We start from the raw sequence: 27,496 nt of genomic DNA on the forward strand, positions 1-27,496 counted from the left end.
AGACCCTGGAGGTGGGTGCTGTAGGGCCATAGGAACCTGGTGGGCTAAGGCTGTCTGCCCCCGGGCCTGGCTGCTCCTACTGGCTGGAGATCCAGGTTGAAAGCCCAAGGATGCTTGTGTTCAGTTTCACTTGACTTTGAGGACCTGGGAAGGTCATATGCACCACGGGTATGACTAGTGTCAGATTGCCCAGCAGTATTTTAAGAAACCCAGATGCCTGAATCGCAGACTGCAGACACCTTCACACAGACACTGTGATTTCCTGTAATTGATACTTCTATTTTTCTAGTATCAAGTTAAATGCATGATATTATAAAACTTTTTTTTTTTTGCCACACTTCAAAGCTTGCAGGATCTTGGTTCCCCCACCAGGGATTGAAATCGGGCCCCCTGCAGTGGAAGTACAGGAAGTGTGGAATCCTAACCACTGGACCACCAGGGAATTCCCATAAAATACTCTTTTGTAATATCATCTCACTGAGATCGCCAGGGCTTTTATGTTTATTTTTTAAAGGTTTTTTAAAGAATTTTTTTGATGTGGGCCATGTTTTTAAAAAGTCTTTATTGAATGAAGCTAGAATGAAACTAGAACACTTTCTAACACCATACACAAAAATAAACTCAAAATGGATTAAAGATCTAAACATAAGACCAGAAACTATAAAACTCCTAGAGGAGAACATAGGCAAAACACTCTCTGACATAAATCACAGCAAGATCTTCTATGACCCACCTCCCAGAATATTGGAAATAAAAGCAAAAATAAACAAATGGGACCTAATGAAACTTAAAAGCTTTTGCACAACAAAGGAAACTATAAGTAAGGTGAAAAGACAGCCCTCAGATTGGGAGAAAATAATAGCAAATGAGGAAACAGACAAAGGATTAATCTCAAAAATATACAAGCAACTCCTGAAGCTCAATTCCAGAAAAATAAATGACCCAATCAAAAAATGGGCCAAAGAACTAAACAGACATTTCTCCAAAGATGACATACAGATGGCTAACAAACACATGAAAAGATGCTCCACATCACTCATCATCAGAGAAATGCAAATCAAAACCACAATGAGGTACCATTACACGCCAGTCAGGATGGCTGCTATCCAAAAGTCTACAAGCAATAAATGCTGGAGAGGGTGTGGAGAAAAGGGAACCCTCTTACACTGTTGGTGGGAATGCAAACTAGTACAGCCACTATGGAAAACAGTGTGGAGATTTCTTAAAAAACTGGAAATAGAACTGCCATATGACCCAGCAATACCACTTCTGGGCATACACACTGAGGAATCTAGATCTGAAAGAGACACGTGCACCCCAATGTTCATCGCAGCACTGTTTATAATAGCCAGGACATGGAAACAACCTAGATGCCCATCAGCAGATGAATGGATAAGGAAGCTATGGTACATATACACCATGGAATATTACTCAGCCGTTAAAAAGAATTCATTTGAATCAGTTCTAATGAGATGGATGAAACTGGAGCCCATTATACAGAGTGAGGTGAGCCAGAAAGATAAAGAACATTACAGTATACTAACACATATATACGGAATTTAGAAAGATGGTAACAATGGCCCTATATGCAGGGCAGAAGAAGAGACGCAGAAGTACAGAACAGACTTTTGAACTCTGTGGGAGAAGGGGAGGGTGGGAAGTTTCGAAAGAACAGCATGTATCAAGTGCTCGGGCCTGTTGGGCTGGGAAGATCCAGAGGAATCGGGTGGAGAGGGAGGTGGGATGGGAGACCGGGATGGGGAATTCGTGTAACTCTATGGCTGATTCACATCAATGTATAACAAAACCCACTGAAAAATAAAAAAATTAAAAAAAAAAAAAAAAAAAAAAAAAAGTCTTTATTGAATTTGTTATAGTATTGCTTCTGTACTTTTTTATTTTTAATTTTTGGTTGTGAAGCATGTGGGATCTTAACTCACTGACTAGGGATCGAACCCACACCTCCTACCTTGGCAGACAGTCTTAACCACTAGACAACCAGGGAAGTTCCCCCAAGGCTTTTAATATCTTCAGAATATATATTCCTGTTTTCTGTAAGACTGAAAAGTCATATAAGCTCTAAGAAATCTACTAAAAAGATGATGAAAAAATTAGAAGATGAAGGGGACTCTGATGAAGAGTGACCATAAATGAGATGAGTGAGCAGGAAGAGAAGCCTGAGGACGAACCCAGGGTGGTCAAAGACAATCTTTATTAGGTGAAAGTATTGTAGTCTTTTCCATAGGATGTTATCCTGAAGCCAGACCCAGACAGTGGAAGAAACAAAGTGAACGCTACAAAGGTGGACTCAGGCTGAACGGGGGAAAAATGATGGAAGACGAGAAGAAGGGAGAAAGTGGGAGATGCACTGGCTCTTCTAATGGGAGAGGATAAAGAAACAGAAATAGAGATGGTGATGCGGATTCTCCTGAAAAAAAAAAAAGAAGTGTTTAAAGAGAAGACTAACTGGAAAAAGTAAAGTTGTCTAAAAAGAATATGCTCAAATAAATGAACTGTTTTTAGCAATAAACCTGCTTTCTAGTGGTGGGGGAAAGGGCCAGGTTAAAAAGAGGATTTAAAAAAACAATTTAAATTAAGTTCTCCCATCATTTGGAGGGGGAAAGAAAAAAGAAAAAAAAAATGAGAGAGAAAAAAGAGACAATTAGGGTAAAATAGGGGCTTCCCAGGTGATGCTAGTGGTAAAGAACCCGGCTGCCAACAAAGGAAATGTAAGAGACTCGGGTTTGACCCCTGGGTTGGGAAGATTCCCTGGAGGAGTGCATGGAAACCCACTCCAGTATTCTCGCTTGGAGAATTCCATGGACAGAGGAGCCTGGTGAGCTGTAGTCCATAGGGTTGCAAAGAGTCGGGCACAACTGAAGCAATTTAGCACGCACGCATGCAAAGTAAAATTAGAAGAACATTAGGACACCTACATACCCAGAGGGGAGACCATGAGAAGACACAGGGAGAAGATGGCAGTCTACAAACCAAGGAGAGAGACCTCCAAAGAAACCAGCCTTGCTGACCCCTTGATCTCCAACCTGCAGCCTTCAGAACAGGGAGGAAATAAATTTCTGTTGTTTAAGGCACCCTGCATGTGGTACTTTGTTACGGCAGCTCCAGCAAATGAATATACCTCTCCTGCTGAATTGCCCTCCACAGCACTTTTAAAAAATTGTGTTTATTCATCTGGCTGTGCTGGGTCTCCGTTGCTGCTTGGGCTTTTCTCTAGTTGCAGCGAGCAGAGGGTTGCTCTTTAGTTGTGGTTCTTGGGCTTCACGCTATTTGAGGCTTCTCTTGCTTTAGGGCGGACTTTCCTGATGGCTCAGACAGTAAAGCATCTGTCTACAATGTGGGAAACCTGGGTTCGATCCCTGGGTCGGGAAGATTCCCTGGAGAAGGAAATGGCAACCCACTCCAGTACTCTTGCCTAGAAAATCCCATGGATGGAGGAGCCTGGTGCAGGCTACTGTCCTTGGGGTCGCAAAGAGTCGGACACGACTGAGCGACTTCACTTTCTTTCTTTCTTTTGTTTTGGAGCATGAGCTCTAGGCGCGCGGGTTTCCATAGTTGCAGACAGAGGGCGCAGTATTGGCGGCTCCAGGGCTCTAGAGCACAAGCTCAGTAGTTGCGGCCCAGGGGCCTAGTTGCTCCGCAGCATCTGGAGTCTTCTCAGACCAGGGATCGAAGAAGTGTCCCATGCATTCAAGGGCGGATTCATATCTACTGGGCCACCAGGGAAGTCCCTCCACAGCACTTTTCAACTCCCAGTCTCCGCATGAGGTTTTTATGTTGTTCATGGTCTGCCTCCCCCTCTAGAACCTGCATTCCAGCATGAGGGTGACATTTGTTTGTCTCATTCACACTGTGTCCCTGGCAGCCAGCACAAGGCCTGCACACAGCAGCTGCTCACTCAGCGTTTGTCGAGTATTGAATAAGTGAATGAAATGGAAACAAAGCTTTTTTCCCCCGGCTCTCAGTCCCTCTGGGGTTTAACCACCTGATGCCTTCATAAAGGGCAAGAACTCTGTCCCTTTTCTCTTTTATTAAATTTTTTAAAATTTATTTTTTGGGCTATGCCTCACAGCATGTGGGATCTGAGTTCCCAGACCAGGGATCGAACTCACATCCCCTGCAGTGGAAGTGTCCACCGCAGGGAAGTCCCCGTTTTCTTTTTAAAAAACTAGCCAAGGTGCAAAGGGCAGGGCTCACTCACAGATGGCCATATCCTGTGCGGGTTTTAAAGCCGACCCTTAAACTCCCCCTTTGAGTTTTCTAAGTGACTCTCTGGAGCTCAGAGGAACCAGGGACCAGAGGAGAGTGAACAAGTAGGCTCCTGGCGGCCCATTTTGCAGAGGAAAATGCTGAGATGCTGAGAAATCACAAGTCCTACCCTAGGCGGCCGGCTCCTGTGAAGGGGAGCGAGTGTCCTGCGACACAGCCTCCGTGGTCTTTTGCTCCACGGCGCTGCCTTGGTTGCCGGGCAGCTCCTAAGAACTGGCTTCCCAGGCCTGAGTTGCCAAGGAAATGCTAATTCCCGTTGGGCCGGTCCTGGGGTGTTTTTTGACTTCCTGTGAAGGAGGCTGGTCGCCTGTGCGGTCCTGGTCCCCTGAGCGCCCTTCTCTCTGCATCTCCCTTACCCTTCCTCTTTCTCGCTCTCTCCTGTCTGCTCCTTTAGTTTCCTCCCGGGCTGGAGGCAGAAGACCCTGGGATTTCTGAGTGAGGCCCATGGATGTCGAAGTCCTCCCGGGTCCTGGACCCCATGTTCTCGCCCCGCAGTTACTATGATGCCCTGTACGACCGCGGCTTGGGCCCCTCAGGTCCGGACGGCGCCCCCGCGCGCACAGCCCGCGTCCCGCCGGACACGCGGTCCCACCTGATGAGCGGCGGCGGCGGCGGCGAGGGGCCCCCTCTGAAGCGACGGGGCGGCGTGGTGGACCACCGAGATGTCATCTTGGCCCACCAGGCGCACAAAATCCACAGCACACCGCAGGCCAGAAGAAAAGAATGGGAGTGAGTATGCCCAGGGTGGTGGGCGACCGGCCCCCAGCCTCCGGGATGGGGGGCAGCAGGAAACCGGGGTCTCTTGGGGTCAGGAAACGCCTATTTCTGACACGCTTCTGGGCGGGGGAGGGGGGCCACTCATACGGCTGGTTGCTTAAGTCTCCAGTTCCTTTCCTGCCAGTGGATCGAATGCTGCTGCCTTGAGTCCCTTAGGTGAACCCCCGGGGCTCACACGGTGCGGCAACGAAGGGGTTAATTGTGGGCGTGGCAGGGCATGCTCGGGATCCGCCCTGTGGGCCCACTCTGGGGGGTCGGCAAATATGTCCCCTGGGAGGGACCTTCCCGAACCAGGCTGAGAAATGCTCCTTTCTCCGGGGTGGGGGCGGGGTGGGGGCGGGGTGGGGGGATGGGGTGGGCAGGCGAGGGGTGGAAAGTGGGGATCACACTTTTACCTCAAGCCTTCAGTCTAAACCTGAAAAGTGGTGTGGGAGTGGGGGTGGGCGGTTGGGAGGATGTGGTGACTCTGATCCCGGGTTCCCTTTCTCTTGGCCAGTGACCCTGAAAGTGGGTCTTCTCCTGGGAGCCATCATTGGATGGAGGAGTGGAGTCAGAGGTGGCTCCGTTGGGTTCGCTCTCCACCCTTGAAATCTTTCCAGGCTGTTTGAGGATTAGAAGCAGTTTGTGTGAAGAAGGTTCAGTCCCCCATATGGAGGGAGAGCTGGTGCTTTTTTTCTTTCTCTTTTTCTCAAGAGCTTCTTTGGCCAAGGTGTAGAGCTGGGAGGATTCTTGGGCAGACAGCAGGCAAGTAGGATGTGAATATGAATTCAAGGCTATTGGATCTGAGGCTGACAGGGTTGCTAATCACTCTTGTGGCTCCAGAAATCCCTTCTCCCACCCACCTCACGCCTGCCAAGTCTGACCTCTTGGAAACTAGCAACTTCATCACTAGGCTTAGGCTCTGGCCTCCCCCACCCCGCGCTCCTCCTCCCCACTTTCTGCTTGAAGGGGGAACTGAGTTATAGATGCCAGTTGGGTTCTGGGTGTAGTGATGAGGGAAGTATAATTACAGAATGCAATGAAAACTGTATTATCAAAATGTTCAGTTGCTCAGCCGTGTCTGACTCTTTTCAATCCCATGCACTGCAGCACACCAGGCCTCCCTGTCCTTCACTATCTCCCGGAGCTTGCTCACACTCCCGTCCATTGACTCAGTGATGCCATCCAACCATTTCATTCTTTGCCGTCACCTTCTCTTCCTGCCTTCAGTCTTTCCCAGCATCAGGGTCTTTTCCAGTGAGTCGGCTCTTCTCATCAGGTGGCCAGAGTTTTGGAGTTTCAGCTGCAGCATCAGTCCTTCCAGTGAATATTCAGGGTTGATTTTCTTTAGGATTGACTGGTTTGATTATTATCAAAATGAGCCAGTGTTTGTTTTGAATCAGAGAGCTTCAGGTAAAGTGGAAAAGGTGGCTCCAATGCAAACTCTGATATGGTTTCCTGAGGTTAGACTGACATCTGGTGGCATGTTTAGGCATCACGTGTAATAGAAAGGTAATGGGGTAAACAAACTTTTTTTTTTTTTTTTTGCCCACGCTGTCTTCCTTTTGACATTCGCTCCTCTCCATCCATATATCTAGCCACTCACCCACCCACCTTCCTACTTTTCCCCTGAATCATCCATTCACCCATCCACCCATCCATCCATCCACTCAGTAATCTTCCTATCCATCTATCCATTCATCCATCTCCCCATCCCTGCCTCCCTTCACCTGCCCATATTTCTACCCACCCATCCATCCATTCTTCCATCTGCCCATCCATCCATCCATCCATTTACTCATCCATCTTTTTAATGCATCTATCAATTCATCCATCTCCTCTGTCTGTCCTCCCATCCATCCATCCATCCATATACTCACACATCTTTTTTTTTTAACTCATGCATCTTTATGGATCTATCAATTCATCCATCTCCCTGTCTGTCCTCCCATCCATTTATTCGTCCATTGGTCTGTCCATGTTTCTATCCATCCAACCTCCCACTCACCCATCCATCTTCCATTTGTTCACCCATCCATCCGTATGTCACTCACATATCTACTGATCTATATCTCTGTCTAGTCCTCCATCTCTCTACCCATCCTTCTATTCCTCAATCCATTCATCCATCCGTCCACCCACCTATCATTTCATATTTCATAAATAACCGGTAGTGGTGTTTTAGTCACTAAGTCCTGTCTGACTCTTGCGACCCCATGGACTGTAGCCCACCAGGCTCTTCTGTCCCTGGGATTTCCCAGGCAAACATACTGGAGTGGGTTGCCATTTCCTTCTCCAGGGAACCTTCCTGACTCAGACATTGAAGCCACATCTGCATTGCAGGTGGATTCTTTACCGACTGAGCCACCAGGGAAGCCCTAAAGTGTTAGTTGCTCGGTTATTTCTGACTCTTTGCAACCCCATGGACTGCAGCCCACCAGGTTCCTCTGCCCAAGGAGTTCTCCAGGCAAGAATACTGGAGTGGGTAGCCATTCCTTTCTCCAGGGGATCTTCCTGACTCAGGAATTGAACCCACATCTCCTGCATTGCAAGCAAATTCTTTACTGTCTGATCCAGCAGGGACGTGGTGCATCTTAATAAATGTAGCTTCAGTGCTAAATACCACTCCTCTATTATCCCCTCTCTGGGCTTCCCTGGTGGCTCAGATGATAAAGAATTTGATTGCAATGCTGTAGACCTGGGTTCGATCCCTGGGTTGGGAGGATCCCCTGGAGAAGGGAACAGCTCCCCACTCCAGTATTCTGGCTCGGAGCATTCCATGGATGGTAGAGTCCATGGAGTCGCAAAGAGTCAGACACGACTGAGCAACTTTCACTTTTTCACTTTCATTATCCCCTCTAGGATTCACCTGTTATCTGCTCTCCTTTCCCATTTATTTCCATTCTCCTCTTGTTTTCTTTTATTTTTTATTGAAAAAGAAATTTGATTAACTCTCAAAGAAACAGTAAAGCTTCTTTAAGCGCTTAGATTGAGTTATTTCTGCTGACCTGCAGAAAAGAGATTTTTAGGATAAGGAAATGTGTCAGTGAATTAGAGAATTAAAAAATCCTGTTGCCCAAGGGAAATGATAACTATAATTTCTAACAATAGTGACAGCTAGTGTTTATTGGCCACCTACTGTATGCCAGACACTTTTTAAAGAAATGTTTATCTATGGCTGTGCTGGGTCTTCATTGCTGCGAGGGCTTTTCTCTAGTTGTGGTGAGCGGGGGCTACTCTTGAGTTGTGGTGCTTGGGCTTCTCATTCCTGTGGCTTCTCTTGTTGCGGAGCACAGGCTTTAGGGTGCATGGGCTTGAGTCGCTGTGGCTCCCAGGCTCCAGAGCACAGGCTCAACAGTCGTGGCTCGTGGGCTTAGTTGCTCTGCGGCCCGTGGGATCTCTCCGGATCCGGGATTGAACCCGTGTCTCCTGCATTGGCAGGCAGATTCTTTGCCACTGAGCTACCAGGGAAGCCCTGCATTATCCACAGAATGTAGATTCTGCATTACCCACACTTTACAGATGAAAACAGACAGGGTGGGAGAGGCAAAGTAACTTACTAGAAAGTGGCAGAACTGAGATGCGAACCCCGACCTGTCAGACTCTGAAACTCAAACTCTTTATCATTTGGCCAAAGAGTTTTTACTTGCCAAATAGTAAGTGGCAAGGAGTTGCTTTCAACTAACTCAGAAAAGAAGAAAGTCAATCACATCAGGGAGAAAGACAGAAGAACTGCAGGGTATTCAGACATGGCATGAGGTGCCTTTTCTACCCACAGCCTCTTTGGATGGTTAGCTTCTGCCTCAGCTTGCCATCACTTTCCCCTAGTCTCTTTCTGGGACCATAAAAAGTCTTGGAGAGTCTTTCTAGCCATGATCTCCAAACTTCTGAACTCCTACCTCTGCCAGCAAAGCCAGCACATTTTCAGCACATGTACATATTTTTTCAGCTTTATTTTTGTTGTTTATTGCCTATTTTTCTTTTCCACTATGGTTTATTATAGGATATTGAGCATAGTTCCCTGTACTATACAGTAGAACTTTGTCGTTTATCCGTTCTGTATATAGTAGCTCACATCTGCTAATCCCGAACTCCCAGTCCTTCCCTCTTCACCTCCCCTCCACCTCGGCACCCATAGGTCTGTTCTTTATGTCTCTGAGTCTGCTTCTGTTTTGTAAGTTCATTTGTGTCATTTTTTAGATCTCACCTATAACTGATATATTGTGTTTGTCTTTCTCTTTCTGACTTGATTCACTTAGTATGATCATCTCTAGGTTCATTCATGTATCTGCAAGTGGTGGCATTATTTTACTTTTTATGACTGAGTAATATTTCATTGTATACATATGCATCTTTATTCATTCAGTGGTCAATGGACATTAGGTTGTTCCATGTCCTGGCTATCACGAATAGTGCTGACATGAGCATCAGTTCAGTTCAGTCGCTCAGTCATGTCCAACTCTTTGTGACCCCATGAACTGCAGCACGCCAGGCCTCCCTGTCCATCACCAGCTCCCGGAGTTTACTCAAACTCATGTCTATCGAGTCGGTGATGCCATTCAGACATCCCATCCTCTGTCGTCCCCTTCTCCTCCTGCCCCCAATCCCTCCCAGCATCAGGGTCTTTTCCAATGAGTCAACTCTTTGCATGAGGTGGCCAGAGTACTGAAGTTTCAGCTTCAGCATCAGTCCTTCCAATGAACACCCAGGGTGCATATATCTCTTCTTTTCTTTTTAAAAGATTTTATTGGAGTATAGCTGAGTTGCAATGCTGTGTTAGTTTCTGCTGTATCACAAAGTGAATCAGTTATGTGTGTACATATATCCACTCTTGTTTAGACTCTTTTCCTGTGTAGGCCATTACAGCATTGAGTAGAGTTCCCTATGCCATACAGTGGATACTTACTAGTTATCTATTTAATTTATACATATGTGTATATATATATATATATATAGTGCTGTGTGTATGTCAATCCCAATCTCCCAGTTTATCATTTCCCCCCTTGCCCCTGGTAACCACGAGTTTGTTCTCTACATCTGTAACTCTATCTGTTTTTTAGATAAGTTCATTTGTGCCCTTTCTTAGATCCCACGTGTAAGTGATATCTTAGATTTGTCTTCCTCTGTCTGACTTACTTCACTCAGTATGACAATCTCTAGGTTTATCAGTGTTGCTGCAAATGGCAGTATTTTTTTCTTTTTCTTTTTATAGCTGAGTAACCTTCCACTGTCTATGTGCACCACATCTTCTTTCTCTCTTCCTCTGTTGATGGACATTTAAGGTTGGTTCCATGTTCCAGCTGTTGTGAATGGTGCTGCTATGAACCTTGGGGTGCATATATCTTTTCAAATTAGTTTTGCCCAGATAAATGCCCAGGAGTGGGATTGCTGGATCACATGGTAACTCTGTTTTTCGTTTATTGAGGAACCTCCGTATGACTATACATAGTGGCTCTTCCAACTTACATTCCCATCAACTGTGTCGGAGGGTTCCCCTTTCTCCACACCCTCTATGGCACTTGCTATTTGTAGACTTTTTAATAATGGTCATTTCTGACCAGAGTGAGGTGATACTTCATTGTAGTTTTGATTTGTATTTCACTAACAATTAGTGATTTTGAACATCTTTTCATTAACATATTTTTATTTATGTGATTATATAAGTATTCCACTAAAATTATTATATGCACTCTAAAATCTACAAAAATCAAAATGTTAAAAGGGTGAAACGCCAATGAGATAAATAGTTTTAAATGGTTTTAATTTGTGAAAGTTATACTGTGTTTTGTAAGAGCTTTTAAGGGCTTCCCAGGTGTCACATTGGTAAAGAATCTGCCTAATAAGGCGGGAGACGCAGGAGATGTGAGCTCAATCTCTGGGAGGAGGAAATGGCAAGCCACTCCAGTATTCTTGTCTAGAGAATCCCATGGACAAAGGAGCCTGGAATGCTACAGTCCATGGGGTGGAAAAGGGTTGGACATGACTGAACATGCACGCACAAGCTTATTCTTCAAATATTCAAATACACTAAGAGTAGAGAGACCCCCGCATACCCATTACCCAAATATAATTACCAGCATTTAGACTTATAAGTCCATTTTTCTCTTTATTTTTGAGTTATTTTAAAGCAAATTCCAGACCTTATATGATTTCACAAACTTCCGTCTACATCTCTTAAAATCACACAAGTATTTTCTTACTGCTATCACACTGACAAAATTAACAATGATTTTTAAATGTCATCTAATTTCCAGTCCACATTCAGATTTTCCTGCTTGTTTTTTTTACAGTCAATTTCTTTGAATCGAGAAAGTCTGTTTCTTACATTTGGTAGTCACATCTTTTTTTACAAATTGTAGTGAAATAGACATAACATAAAATTTGCCATTTTCACCGTTTTTAAATGGTGACGTTCAGTATATTCATATTTTTATGCAGCCATCACCACCATTCATCTCTAGAACTTTTTTCATTTTGCAAAACTGAAACTCTGTCCCCATTAAATACTAGCTCCCATCCCTCTCCCCCTTCTTTCAACAACCACCATTCTACTTTCTGTCTCTGTGAATGTGACTGCTCTGGGGAGCTCATATAAGTGGAATCATACAGCATTTGCCCTTTTAGCATAATGTCCTCAAGGTTCTTCCACGTTACACATGTCAGAATTTACTTCTTTTTTGAGGCTGAATACTATTCCATTGTGTGAATGAACTGCGTTTTGATTATCCATTCATCTGCTGATGGACACTTGGGTTCTTTCTGCATTTTGGTGATTATGAATAATGCCGTTGTGAAAATATGTATATATCTGTATCTATCTTTGGGACCCTGCTTTCAGCTCCACTGGGTCTGTACACAGAATGGGAATTGCTGGATCATGTGGTAATTCTGCTGAATCATATGGGCTTCCTAGGTGGCTCAGTGGTAAAGAATGCCTGCCACTGCAGGAGCTACAGGAGAGGCAGGTTCGATCCCTGGGGTGGGAAGATTCCCTGCAACAGGAAATGGCAGCTGACTCCAGTATTCTTGCCTGGAGAATCCCCATGGACAGAGGACCCTGGTGGGCTACAGTCCATGGGGTCTCAGAAGAGTCAGACACAACTGAGTGACTGAGCACACACTCATGGCAATGCTATAGACTTTTTTTTCAAGTTTTTTCCAAACGTTTATTTATTTGACTGCATCTGGCTTAGTTGAGGCATGTCTTCTGGCATATGGGCTTCCCTAAGTGCAGCACACAGGCCCAGCTGCCCTGAGGCGTGTAGAATGCCAGTTTCTTGACCAGGAATCAAATCTGAGTCCCCTGCATTCTAAGGTGGATTCTTAACCACTGGGCCACCAGGGACGTCCCCTATATATGTATCTTTGAGACTTTACTTTCAGCTCCTCTGGGGCTGTACACAGAATGGGAATAACTGGATGATATAATTCTATGGGCTTCCTAGGTGGCGCTAGTGGTAAAGAACCTGCTTGTCAGTGCAGGAGACGTAAGAGATGTGGGTTGGATCACTGGGTCAGGAAGATCCCCCGGAGGAAGGCACAGCAACGCACTCTAATACTCTTGCCTGAAAAATCCCATGGACAGAGGAGCCTGGCAGGCTACGGTCCATGGGGGTCACAAAGAGTCAGACACAACTCTTTGAGCACAAGAACACGAAGGAGGATGAAGTGCACCACAACACGGTTATTTATCTTGTTTCTTGTCTGTCCTGCTGAATAGAATGTCCCCGGAAGGGGTGTTTGTCTGGGTCCTCATGGACCCATAGGTGCTCAGGAAGTATCTGTTGAAGGAAAGCACCAGATGAGAATGCGTGAGGGAGGGTTGTTGCCGAGCAGGTATGTGGAGTTGGTCCACCATACACGCAGGATTAAGCAAGTGCAATGCTTTGTTTTAGATGAAACAATAGCAGACATGGAAGTATTTGGTTCCACGCTTTCACAGATGTACTCTCTGGGGTGGCCCTGATCCACTCTGGAGGTTCTTAGACCCAGAGTTGATTGAGGAGAGGCTCCCTCTCCCTCCTCCTCTCTCTTCTCTCCTTCACTGCTCCCTCCTTCCGTCTCCCTGGCTCCTCCCTCCCTTCCCTCTACCACTCTGTCTCCTTTCCTCAGCGCTGCATCGCTTCCTCCTTCTTTACTACAGCCCCCTCTATCTGCCTCCCTCCTATCCATCCCCTCCTCCCTTTTCCTCTCCACACCCTCCCTCCTCCCTTCTCTCTACCCCTCCCTCCTCCCTTCTCCAACCTCTCCCCCCTCCCTTCTCCTCTCCACACCCTCCCTCCTCCCTTCTCTCCACCCTTCCCTCCTCTCTTCTCCTCTCCATCCCATCCCTCCTCCCTTCTCTCCACCCCTCCCTCCTCCCTTCTCCTTTCCATCCCATCCCTCCTCCCTTCTCTCCACCCTCCCTCTTCCCTTCTCCAACCTCTCTCCCCTCCCTTCTCCTCGCCACACCCTCCCTCCTCCCTTCTCTCCACCCTTCCCTCCTCCCTTCTCCAAACTCTCCCCCCTCCCTTCACCTCCCCCCTCCCTCCTCCCTTCTCCAACCTCTCCCCCCTCCCTTCACCTCCCCCCTCCCTCCTCCCTTCTCCAACCTCTCCCCCCTCCCTTCACCTCTTCTCCCCTCCCTCCTCCCTTCTCTCCACCCTTCCCTCCTCCCTTCTCCTCTCCATCCCATCCCTCCTCCCTTCTCTCCACCCTTCCCTCCTCTGTTCTCCTTTCCATCCCATCCCTCCTCCCTTCTCTCCACCCTTCCCTCCTCTGTTCTCCTCTCCATCCCATTCCTCCTCCCTTCTCTCCACCCTCCCTCCTCCCTTCTCCAATCTCTCCCCCCTTCACCTCTCCCCCTCTTCCCTCCTCTCCATTCCCCCCATCTCCTTTCCTCACCCCTTCACCCCTCCCTTCCTTCCTCCCCTCCCTCCTCCCACCAGTATTTAGGACACCACCAGCTCACTGAGGGACCTTGGGGATGCATCCGTCAACAGTCAGCTCTTTCCAGAATGACACTCTCCAGTCAGCAGGAAAATCCAGCACGAAGCAAATGGTGACAAGCAGGAAGAGTGCCCAGACAGGGGCTGTATAAGAGTCTGGGGGGAGCCAGGGGAGTGTCCCCAGAAAGAAATTTCCAGGCTAGTTCCTCTCACACTTGACTACACTTTTGAACCCCTGTGGAGGGTCTTGTTAAATACAGATTCTGACTCAGCAAATCTGGGCCAGAGCCTGGGACTCTGTGTTTCTTTCTAAGTCTCCCAGCTGGAATCAGTGCTGTTGACTGTGGACCGTGGTCTGAGTAGTCAACTGAGCCATCATCATCATTATCATCAAACAGAGGATGTGGGTGGGAGAATGGAGGGCAGGGAGAGAAGAGCTAAGCAAACTGCAAGGAGTATCATGAATAATACTTGTGCTGTGATGATAATGATGATAACGAATATTTGTGGAGGACTTAATATCTGCAGGGCATGGTTCCAAGCCCTTTATATATATATAAACTCATTTAATCCTCATCCCCATCGTTAAAAATAAGATTGGGCAGTATACCATTGTTTTCTGAAGCATTTCTAAGTTTCATATCTTACCGCAAGCACACAACAGTTTCATGAAGCAGCCAGGGCAGGCATTTTTGCTGTTATTATTTTTTTTATTGTGAATTTATTATTATTATTTTGGCTGTTCTTTAATCTTCGTTGTGGGGCTTCCCTGGTGGCTCAGATGATAAAGAATCCTCCTGCAATACAGGAGGCCCAGTTTCAATCCCAGGGTCAGAAAGATCCCCTGGAGAAGGGAATGACAACCCACTCCAGTATTCTTGCCTGGAGAATCCGCTGGACAGAGGAGCCTGGCAGGCTACAAAGAATTTTGCAAAGAATTGAACACGACTGGGCTGGAACAGCGCCTGGCACAGAATAAGTGTTCTGTAAGCAACCAGATTTGGGCATTGCGTGGGGAAAAGGAAGCCTGGGGGACCCTACTCTCCCCTGGGTTCACCCCTTTTCACTTGCGGTGTCCACGACTAACCACCAGGTGGCGCTGTGGCTTCCGCGTCTGGAGAGCTCAGAACAGAAGCGGTCCCCAAACCTTCCACGGTACCTACTTCCTGGCTTCATCCTTCCTGCTCTCGGTGGATTGAGAAATGGAAGACAGCCCCAAATCAAGAATCCAGTTTTCATCAGCTAGTACTCAATCGTTCCATATATGGCGATTTCTTTTTCATACATAAAGTGCTTGGTAAAGACGAATTGAGAGAGGCTTTGATTAGCTCGGGGCTTGATTAGCTCTCAGAAGTGGTAAAAGGTTTCAGGTGGGTCCTGGGATCAAGTGTGGGGCCCAGCTGTCTTTGTTCTGGGATGTGGTTGAATTCCTGGACTAGGAGCCAGATAGCAGGCGTTCAAATCACAGCTCTGGCCCTCCCTGACTCGGGGAGGAGTATTATCTGCTCTGCCTTAGCTTCCTCATCTATAAAATGGGGATAACGATAAGACCCGCCTTTGGGCTTCTGACAAAGATGAAATTCAATGCATTATTAGATAACAAGCATTTAGAACAGTGTAGGTGTATAGTAAGCCTTGATAACCGTTTGCTATGGTCTGGAGGAGGGTAGACCTTTAAGCTTCTGGAAGCCTAAGTTAACACACAGTTAAAAACAAAATAGAATAGCAGATTGTGAAGACATCAAAACTGAAACCTGGCCCTTAAAGAAGACCTGCTTGAGAATCAGAACACCTTTTTTTTTTCTTCTCTTTTCAGGGAGGCAGTTGGACAATTCTAGCCTAATTGATATTAAAAAAAAAAAAAAAAATAGGTCTGGTCCCAGGGAGCTGCTTTTTCAGAGCTGCTGTCTGGTTTTAGTGCAGAAAGACCCTCCTTTTGTCCTTTGAATTAGCAGCTTTGGCTGCAGCTAGCTGTGGAGGGCCTGGGGAAGCCACCCTGCCCCCCAGCTATGGCGTCCTTTTTGATCTATCAGATTTTCCATATGAGTCTTTGGAACCCAAGCAGCTTGTGAGATCCTCCCGGAGTCACCATCCTGCTTACTGCTGCTGCCATCTCTTATTCTGCCACCATCACTCTGAAAGTCTGTCCTTTCAACCCTGCAAGGTTGTTTTGATAGTGCCTGTGCACTTTTTCTCCAAGCTGTCGCAACTGCTTCCACCCAGCTGGGTCTATCGGCTTCATCTCTGCCTACGCTTTTACTATTATTATTCTCACTTTTGGCCAAGGCTCACTAGCCACGTTTCTGTTCCCTGTATTTGCGAGTGCTTGCTCACCTCAGGACCTTTGCACTGGCTCTTCCCTGACCGGCAGTGCTTAGGCCATGACTGACTCCAACTTGCCTTCCAATCTCAGCACAGATGTCACCTCACGTAAAGCTGCCGCCTCCCCCTCCCAGGGATCATATCACTCTATTCATTACAATTAGGTATTTTTCTTACATTATTAGATTGCCAGCAACTTGAGGGCAGGTTTTCTTTTGGTCTTTCTTGTCCACTTCTGTGTCCCCAGTGCTTGGGAAACTGCCCAGTGCATAGAAGCCACCAGTGTTTGTTGTTGTTTAGTCGCTAAGTTGTGTCTGACTCTTTGAGACCCCATGGACTGCAGCACCCCAGGCTTCCCTGTCCTTCACTATCTGCTGGAGCCTGCTCAAACTCTTGTCCATTGATTGGTGATGCCATCCAACCATCTCCTCCTCTGTCACCCCTTTCTCCTCCTGCCCTCAATCTTTCCGAGCATCAGGGTCTTTTCCAATGAGTCGACTCTTTGCATTGGGTGTTTGTTGAGTGAATTGCCAATCGATCCTTGGGAACTTGAACATCTGTATTGATGATCTTTCTGTGTCTCTGGCTTAGAGACCTGAAAGCCCCTTAAAACAAGTGAACCTGATTTTCTTTTTTTAGTTCTTTGCCCGGGGCATCCTCTGGTTCCAAGTTCTGCATGCTGTACTCAAGGGGGTCTGCCTGGAAGAGGAGACAGATATGCAGACTAGTGATTGCACGCAGTATCCAATACACAGAGACCAGTCCCTGTTTATCCCACAACTGCCAAAACCCCAGCCTTGGGCTGACGGGCTTAAGGTATGGACTCAAGAGGTCCTTACCCCAGCACCCATGTCACAGAGGAGGCAACTGAGGCACAGAAAGAAAAATAATGAATCCAATAGGGCAGAACCAACCTTGGAACCAGATCTGTTCAAGTCCAGAGCCCAGGTTCTTGATTTCTCTCCTTACATGATCGTGAATTTGGAAACACCTGGCACATAGTAGAATGAATGAATGAAGTGTAATCATTAAGTTTTCCCCTGCATTTTAGGTACTCAAATCCATGGAGGCAAAGCCTTTCTCTGTTGATTCTTGAATCTTCAGAATTGTTCGCACAGAGCTTTGTGGGTAGAAGGCACACAATATCTGTTGAACTTGGTTGTGTCAAGTCTGAGATGATTTCAGAATGAAATCTATAAAATCCTGAAGGCATGACTCATTCTTTAAATCCTGGCCACTAGAATGAGCCTGATGAAGGCTAAATTAGGATAAAATGATATAACTTCTTACCTTCTAACATTTCCAATGTTTCAAAGCCCCTTCGGATAGGGGCAGGCCTAACCGCTGGATGAGCTCAGAGCCACAGTTCAGATCAACAGCAGTGCAGTTAAAAATTAATTCCACCATCTCCTTGAAATGCCACTTTGCAAAGCCAACATGTTCTGTGGGCTTCCAAGAAGGCTGTTCTTGCCTGTTTAAAGGTTTTCTGGACTCCTCCAGGCAGACCCCCTGGAGTAAATCACACAGGACTTGGAACCAGAGAATACCCTGGACAGAGAACTAAAGAGAAAATGGAGTTCACTTAAGTGATTTTCAGGTCAGGTCTCTAAGCCAGAGACATAGAAAGAGCATCAGTGTAGACTTTCAGGTTCGCAGGGATTAGTTATTCACTCAACAAACATTCCCTGGAGAAGGAAATGGCAACCCACGCCAGTATTCTCGCCTGGAAAATCCCATGGACAGAGGAACCTGGTGTTCTACAGTTCATGGGGTCACAAAGAGTTGGACACAACTGAGCAACCAAACACAGCAAACATTGGTGCCTTCTATGCACTGGGCACTTTTCTAAGCACTGGGGACACAGTAGTGGACAAGGAAGACCAAAGAAATCCTGTCTTCAAGTTGCTGGCAGTCTAACATAGGAGAAAATAGCTACCTGTAGATAATAACCAGAGTGATATGATTCTTGGGGCGGTGGGTGGGTGTGTGTGCTCTGCATGAGGTGACATCCGTGCTGGAATTGGAAGGCAAGTTTGGGCCAGCCATGACAAAATCACTACAGGTCAGGGAAGAGCCAGTGCAAAGGTCCTGAGGTGAACAAGCACTTGAAAATACAGAGAACAGAAAAGTGTCTAGTGAGCCCTGGCCAAAAATGAGAGTAATATTAGTACTGGTGTTCTGGGAGGGCCCCACATGTGGGGCAAAGAAGAGATTGGAAAGCAAAAGGCGCTGCCTTCAAATCTGAGACCATCCCATTAGAGCTGGGTGATCCTGAGCAAATGCCACAGCCTCTCTGAGTGCTGGGCAAGGTTACAAAAGTTCCTGGTCTTGGGGAGTGCGTTGATGAGGCAAGGCTCAGATCACAGGGTCTTGGAGGAAAATTCACTCTCGTCTTTCCCCCCTTCTGGTCTGTGGACTGCCACATAGCTCCTCCAATTTGCATCTTGGCTCAAGGGATGCTGAATAAGAGACCCACACAGCTTAGGGGTTCTGGAGTTAGCCTGGCAGGATTTATGTTCTGGTTCTCCTATTTGCTGTGTGACCTTGGACAGGTGACCCCGCCTCTCTGAGCATTGGGAACATGGAGTCTCAGCCACTGCACCACCACGGAAGTTCCTGAATGTGTTGAGTTTTTCTGCAGCTGTGTGGTTGAAATTCTTTACAAATTGGTGTGGAGCCTGCCTGTGCATTGGGCCTATTGATCAGCCTATTGGAACATTCTGGAACTCTTCAGTTCTTGCCTCTGAATAAGAAGTCCCCATTTAAAAGGGGCTTCATCAAATGAGGAGAGCTGGAGAGCTGATTTGGTTTCTTAGCCACGAATTAGTTCCTGTAAGTGCTGCCAACTCTTTAGATCTGTGTCTAAAATCTCCAGTCCTGAGTTGGATATGTGTGCAGGACTCTGGCTGACCTCAGCAGGTTAGCAGCATGGCAGAGTCTTAGATTTCTTTGTGGTGGAAAAGAGTTTTTGGTGACAGTGCATCTAAGTGACTTTGGCTGTTCTGCAGGATAATCAGTGGCAAAATTTTCATTCCGGCAGCCTTCACAGCTCTAAGCACCCTTTTGCCATTGTTTAGTCACTAATGTCCAACTCTTTGCGACCTCATGGACTGCACCATGCCAGACTTCGCTGTCCTTTACCATTTCCTGGAGTTTGCTCAAACTCATGTCCATTGAGTCGGTGATGCCATCCAACCATCTCATCCTCTGTCATCCCCTTCTCCTCCTGCCTTCAATCTTTCCCAGCATCAGGGTCTTTTCCAATGAGTTGACTCTTTGCATCAGATGGTCAAGGTATTGGAGCTTCAGCCTCAGCATCAGTCCCTCCAATGAATATTCAGGGTTTCTTTCCTTTAGGATTGACTGGTTTGATCTCCTTGCTGTCCAAGGGACTCTCAAGAGTCTTCTCCAGCACCAGCATTCAAAAGCATCAATTCTTCAGTGCTTAGCCTTCTTTATGGTACAGCTCTCACCCCTTAGAGGGACTGTTAAAAAACTCAGGTATGGGGCTTCCCTGGTGGTCTGGTGGTTAAGAATCTGCCTGCAAATGTAGGGGACACAGGTTCCATCCCTGGTCCGGGAAGATCCCACATGCCATGGAGCAACTAAGCCCATGCGTTTCACAACTACTGAGCCCTCAGGCCTACAGCCCATGATCTGCAACAAGAGAAGCCATTGCAATGAAAAGCCCTCACATCACAACTAGAGTAGTCCCTGCATGCCACAACTAGAGAAAGCCTACGCACAGCAACAAAGACCCAGCACAGCCAAATAAATAAAATAAATTAAAACAAACAAACAAACCGCAGGTATTGCAGGGGTCACTTGGAGTTTTTGATTCAGCAGTTTGGGGGCCTGAGAATCTGCACTTCTCACAAGTTCCCAGGTGATGCTACTGCTGGTCCAGGGAGTACACTTTGAGAAGCATGTATTTCATTAAGTAGTTTCCAACTTAAATGCACATTAAGATCACCTGGGAAGGAACTTCCCTGGTGCTCAGCAGCTAAGACTCCACACTCCCAATGCATGTGTTCAATCCCTGGTGAGGGAACTAGATGCCACATGCCACAACTAAGAGGTTGCATGCTGCAACTAAAAAAAAAAAGATCTTGTATGCTGCAAACAAGGTTCGGCACAGCCAAATAAATAAATGAATGTTGTTGTTGTTATTCAGTCACTAAGTCGTGTCTGACTCTTTACGACCCCATCGACTGTAGCCCACCAGGCTCCTCTGTCCATGGGATTTCCCAGGCAAGAATACTGCAGTGGGTTGCCATTCCCTTCTCCAAGGGAATCTTTCTGAACCAGGGATCGAACCACGTCTCCTGCATTGGTAGGCAGATTCTTTACCACTGAGCCAGCTGGGAAATCTCCCTGGGAAGCCCTAAATAAAAAAATATTTTTTAAAATGGTTACCTGAAATGTTTTTAAAAATTCCCAACACCCAGGTGGTACCCCCCATTAAATCTCTCTCTGGGGTGGAGTGCAAGGATGGGCACTTTGAAAGTTTTCAGGTGATTCTCACTGGTTGTTATGCTTGAGAACCAAAGGGCGGGTCATCACTCTTCACTTTGCTCATGATACACTCACAAGAGGCTCCTGAATTTATGCACAACTAACAAATTAAAAATCTGTTGGGGGGATAAAAAAAAAATTCTGGTGTCTAATCCATTCCTCAACGTGGAATTATTCCCCTCTGATTCATGGCTTGGATTCTAATTCTTTTGGCTTCAGTTATCTCCTCTTTGTGTATTCGGTAGAGATGTTCAGCTGGGAGACACTGGTACAGCTGATTGTTCAAATATTTGCATATTTCCGTACTGGTTAGTAAATAGCTATTGCCTGGAGCCCCCCGAGTCAGTTCCACCTCCAGCCACGTCCCTTCCTGGGTTCTCCTATGCCTCCGGGTAATTCACACACCAAGGGTGGTGCCTCTTGCTGGTCACTAAGTATTTTGAATTTCTCCACAGTGCATTTGGCCTGCTTGCCCATCTCTATATTTTTGAGTTTTTTTTTTTTTTTTTGTCTGAGCAACAGGGTATCTGGAATAGGTAGAAGGTGGGTTTGCAAGCTCAGGAATGCATGAAAGTGTCTTTATGTTTGGAGAGGGAGTGGTGCTGATTCCAATCCTGGCTGTGACCCTGACCTGCTGGAGAAGTCCTGTAACCCCTCTGTGCTTCAGTTTCCCCATATGGTTGCGGTGAAGCTCAAATGAATTACTGCGTGGACAGGTCTTAGAATGGGACCTGCTCTGTAGTTATCATCATTTAAGTATTAGTGTTTGTGTTAGTTATCTAGTGCTGGTTAACAAATGGCCATGAACCATGTCACAAATTCCCACAGACTTAGTGACCTTTTTTGTGTGTGTGGCCACACCATGAGACATGCAGGATCTTAGTTCCCTGACCAGGGATCGAACCTGTGCCCTGTGCCATGGAAGTGCAGAGTCTTAACCACTGGACCACCAGGAAAGTCCGTTTAGTGGCTTTAAATAACATGTGTTTATTATCTCACAGTTCTTATGGGTCAGGGATCTCCATGTTACCTCAAGGGACCCTCTGCTTCTGGATCACTCACAAGGCTATAATCAGGGTGTTGGCCAGAGTTGGGTCTCATTCAATGGTTCGACTGAGGAAGGATCTGCCTTCAAGCCACACCTAGTTGTTGGCAATGTTCAATCCTTGCAAACTGTTGAACTAAGGGCTTCAGTTCCTAATTTTTGGACAGAGGCCACCCTCGGCTCCTCCCCAATATGGCAAGTTGCTTTGTCAAAGTCAATATAGACAGTCTGCTAGCAAGACAGAAGCTGGAATGTTTTGCAACCTAATTACAAAAGCGACATCTTTTTGATACATGGATGCAATGGAATACTGTTGTTGTCTTGTGTTAATCGCTCAGTTGTCTCCAACTCTTTGTGACTCCATGGGCTGTAGCCTGCTAGGCTCCTTTGCCCATGGAATTCTCCAGGCAGGGGATACTGGAGTGGGTTGCCATTTCTTTTTCCAGGGGATCTTCCTGATCCAGGGATCGAACCCGGGTCTCCTTCACTGCAGGCAGATTCTTTACTGTCTGAGCCGCTAGGGAAGCACGTAATAGAATACAGCTCAGCCACAAAAAAGAACAAAATAATACCATTTGCAGGAACACAAATGCAATTAGATATTATCATATTAAGTGAAGTAAGTCAGACAGAGAAAGACAAATACCATATGATACCACTTATATGTGGAATCTAAAATATGGCACAAATGCACTTATCTACAAAACAGGAACAGACACACAGATGTAGCGATCAGACGTGTGGTTGCCAAGGGGGTGGGGTAGGGAGAAGGATGGACTGGGAATTTGGGGTTCGTAGATGCAAGCTATTACATTGAAAATGGATAAACAACAAAGTTCTTTTTTTTTTGTATCTGGTTTTTTTTTTCATTTATTTTTATTAGTTGGAGGCTAATTACTTTACAATATTGTAGTGGTTTTTGTCATACATTGACATGAATCAGCCATGGATTTACACGTATTCCCCATCCCAGTCCCCCCTCCCACCTCCCTCTCTACCCGATCCCTCTGGGTCTTCCCAGTGCACCATCCCTGAGCACTTGTCTCATGCATCCAGCCTGGGCTGGTGATCTGTTTCACCCTTGATAATATACATGTTTCGATGCTGTTCTCTCAAAACATCCCACCCTTGCCTTCTCCCACAGAGTCCAAAAGTCTGTTCTGTACATCTGTGTCTCTTTCTGTTTTGCATATAGGGTTATCATTACCATCTTTCTAAATTCCATATATATGCGTTAGTATGCTGTAATGTTCTTTATCTTTCTGGATTACTTCACTCTGTATAATGGGCTCCAGTTTCATCCATCTCATTAGAACTGATTCAAATGAATTCTTTTTAATGGCTGAGTAATATTCCATGGTGTATATGTACCACAGCTTCCTTATCCATTCGTCTGCTGATGGGCATCTAGGTTGCTTCCATGTCCTGGCTATTATAAACAGTGCTGCGATGAACACTGGGGTGCACGTGTCTGGTTTCCTCAGTGTGTATGCCCAGCAGTGGGATTGCTGGGTCATATGGCAGTTCTATTTCCAGTTTTTTAAGGAATCTCCACACTGTTCTCCATAGTGGCTGTACTAGTTTGCATTCACACCAACAGTGTAAGAGGTTTCCCTTTTCTCCACACCCTCTCCAGCATTTATTGCTTGTAGACTTTTTTTCTACTCTGTAGTACAGGGAATTATATCCAGCCTCCTGGGATAAAGCATAATGGAAAAAAATATTAAAGAATGAATAAAGTGTGTGTTAGTTGCTCAGTCTACATGTGTAAAACCGAGCCACTTGGCTGTACACCAGATGGCACAACAATGCAAATCAACTCAGCTTCAGTAAAGTGACATCTTCTCAATGCTGAGATGTTCCCCTGGTCAGAAACAGCTTCCTCAGGAAACAGAACTATGCAGAGCTGTGAGTACAAGCAGGTGGAGTCCATCAGTGCCATCTCAGAAGCTGCCTTCTGCAGTTTTTTTTTCTTTTTCATTTTTGGGTATAGGTAATATAACATTGAGAGTCCCTTCGACTGCAAGGAGATCCAACCAGTCCATCCTAAAGGAGATCAGTCCTGGGTGTTTATTGGAAGGACTGATGCTGAAGCTGAAACTCCAATACTTTGGCCACCTCATGCAAAGAGTTGACTCATTGGAAAAGACCCTGATGCTGGGAGGGATTGGGAGCAGGAGGAGAAGGGGATGATAGAGGATGAGATGGCTGGATGGCATCACCGACTCGATGGGCACGAGTTTGAGTAAACTCTGGTAGTTGGTGATGGACAGGGAGGTCTGGCGTGCTGTGATTCATGGGGTCACAAAGAGTCAGACACGACTGAGCGACTGAACTGAGCTGAACTGAATATAACCTTGGCCTTCCTTGGTGGCTCAGATGGTAAGGAATCTGCCTACAGTGAAGGAGACTTGGATTCAGTCCCTGGGTCAGGAACATTCCCTGGAGAAGGGAATGGCAATGCACTGCAGGATTCTGACCTGGAGAATTTCATGGACAGAGGAGCCTGGCAGCCTACAGTCCATGGGATCACAAAAAATCAGGCACAACTGAGCAACACACACACACACTGACTTTATAACCTCAGTCATCATTTTTCTCTCTTGGGGCATGGGTATCTTGGGGGCAGTATCAAAGCATCCAGAAGCCCCTTGAATCATCAGTCCTCATTGGTTACCTTTGAGACCTTCCCATGTCCCAGAATGCAGGGTTCCTTCAAGTTGGAGATCCAATGGCTTCTGAGACAAGTTGGGGACCTAGGAATCTTCGGGGTTGCCGAGAACTTTTCATGAGGGTCTAGCCACCCTGGATGCTCCATGCATCCTTCTGCTCTTGGGGAACTTTTTGTACATGGGGAATCCCCCAACCTCCAGGTCTTCCACTTGCTGACCCTTCAAGGCATCTGGGGACCCTTGGAGAAAGCTAATGTAATTTCCTCAGTGAGTTCAGCGTTTCCTAAGAGACAAGGAAGGAGTTGACTTCAAAGCTTTTTTGTCTCTTCTGAGGCAGGAGACCACAGCTTTCTGTAACAGAGAGAAAGATGTTCCATGTTGGAAGAGAGTAAATTTCCACTGGCTATCTATCTTACATATGTTAACTTATATGTTTCCATGCTACTCTCTCCATCCTATGGGGCTTTTAATGTAATGTCATGTAGTGTGTTCAGTCGTGTCTGACTCTTTGTGGCCCCATAGACTGTGGCCTGCCAGGTTCCTCTGTTCATGGAATTTTCCAGGCCAGAACACTGGAGTGTGTTGCCATTCTGTCCTCCGGGGATCTTCCTGACTCAGGGATTGAACCTGCATCTCAACATCTCCTACATTGACAGGCAGGTTCTTTACCACTAGCGCCACCTGGGAAGCCCCTATGGGCTTTTATAAGGATTAAATAAGGAAGTATTTGTAAAATACTTTGTAAACCAGCATTGCCAAACTTACTTGCCAAGTAACAGATGATTGGAGCAGACTTGATTTAAGGTGATACATTTCAGTGAATTCTCAGCTTCCATCCCAGGCAACAGGGAATGGTGAGGCCTGTGGCCAATTGGAAAGCTCCAGCCCCGCCCCCTCTCCCCCTCCCCAAGGATACGGTCATCATTTGATAGAACCTGGTTGATGCCAGATGGGAATATGGCTCAGTGTGGCTAAATCTTCTGATTTTATGAGAAGAGGCAAAAATTCCATCTTTATGTATAATCTCCTGATTTGTCCTTATATTTATATCTTAAGATATAGGTAGACGAAGGAAGGTTTTGTGAGCTCTCTTTGGCATCTGCCATAAAACCTAGTACTCTGGATACTAGTTATTAATTTCCCAAGGGTTTTTAAAACTGGAAGGCAAGGTGAGCCAGAGGGAGACCTAGAAGGAGGAGATGCCATGTGGCAATGAAGATAAGGCAGATCTGAACTGGGACAGTAGTGTGGAGAGCAAAGATTGGAAAGACCCAGAAACATTTCAGATGGAGAATCAATATCATTGACTAGGGCAGAGACCCTTCACATTTGCTGAGTCATGGAGCCCTACGAGGCCTTCCACTGTGGCTCAGCTGGTAAAGAATCTGCCTGCAGTGCGGGAGACCTGGGTTCGATCCCTGGGTCAGGAAGATCCCCTGGAGAAGGGAAAGGCTACCCACTCCAGTATTCTGGCCTGGAGAATTTCATGGACTGTATAGTCCAAGGGGTTGCAAAGAGTCGGACATGACGGAGGCCTTTGGAGTCCAACGAAGCCCAGGAACCCTTTCCCAGAATTGTGGATTTTTTTTTTCAGCCATGCCATGCAGCATCCAGGATCTCAGTTCCCCAACCAGGGATCGATCTCTTGACCTCATGCAGTGGAAGCGCAGAGTCTTAACCACTGGACCATCAGGGAAGTCCCCAGAATTGTTTTTAAATGCATAAAATCAAACACAAATAAGACAATTATACTGAAAATTCTTTATCAAAATATCTTTAAATGGTGAATTTGCATACGTAACTAATGTGCTTCTTTAATAACCTGTGAGAAATAAGACCTGATGATAGGCCCAACAATTTCAAGTACTGATGAGAAGCGATGATATTTTAAGATACCTACAATGATTGTAATGCAACATAAGAAGACACTTTCTGTCTATGACAAAGTCACAGGTGCTGCTAACGCTGTTAATACGACTGTAATTTGTTACCCCCATTCATAGTTTCAGCTAGAGGTAGTGAAAATTAAGATGTGACTTTTTTTTTCCCAGCCAAAGTCACAGACTCCTTGAATTAAAAACAAGTTCAGTACCACTTTGTCTTGGAAGTGAAGGAAGAGGTAGGTTCAGAGGGAACTCTGGGGAAGATCATGGTGGTGTTACCCAGCAACCTGTTAGAAGTTACAGGTGAGAGCATAGTGGTTAAACCTGTGGGCTTGGGAGCCTGAATGCCTGGGTTCAAATCCTGACCCAATTTCGTATCAGCTTTATAATCATAGCGTGTTCAACAGCACTCCACTTCTCGTACCAAATTCAGACTCCATTGGCTTGTATATGCATTACTGGCTCTACCTCTTGTGCCTCAGTTTACCAACTGTAAAATGGGGTGATAATTGTACCACCTACCTTCTAGAGTTAGTAGAGCATCAAATGAGTGAATTCCTACATGCAAAGCGTTTGGCACACAAGTACTGTAAGTTCTTGGCACGTAATGAGTACTATATGTGCATGCTCAGTCACTCAGTTGTGTCTGACTTTTTGTGATCCCATGGACTGTATTGTAACCAGGCTCCTCTGTCAATGGGATTCTTCAGGCAAGAATACTGGGGGTGGTTGCCATTTTCTCCTCCACAGGATCTTCCTGACCCAGGGATCAAACTTGCATCTCCTGTGTCTCCTGCATTGGCAGGCATATTCTTTACCACTGAGCCACCAGGAAAGTCCCCAGTAAGCACTCTATAGACATAGTCATTATTATTAAAAGGAATGGAAGTGGATGTTTATTCATTAATCATTCATTCAACACATATTCATTGGATACTTTGAGATAGAGAACAAATCAGACAGGGACCCTACTTTGATGGGGTTTAAATTCTCTAAGGGGAGACAGATGATGTGTAAGTAAATAGATAATGGAATAGTTTTAGAAAGTGATAAGTGACAATTAAAACAGGGTGATGGGGTGAAATGTGA

General features: G+C 46.1%; 1 pseudogene; it reads left to right on the forward strand.

Annotated features, from left to right (window-relative positions):
• The first annotated feature begins 284 nt into the window (after positions 1 to 284).
• LOC136156114 (mitochondrial transcription rescue factor 1-like) lies at positions 285 to 5,020 on the forward strand (annotated as a pseudogene).
• Positions 5,021 to 27,496: the final 22,476 nt, after the last annotated feature.

The sequence above is a fragment of the Muntiacus reevesi genome, chromosome 1 (genome assembly GCF_963930625.1).
Source record: "Muntiacus reevesi chromosome 1, mMunRee1.1, whole genome shotgun sequence".
Classification (NCBI taxonomy): Eukaryota; Metazoa; Chordata; class Mammalia; order Artiodactyla; family Cervidae; genus Muntiacus; species Muntiacus reevesi.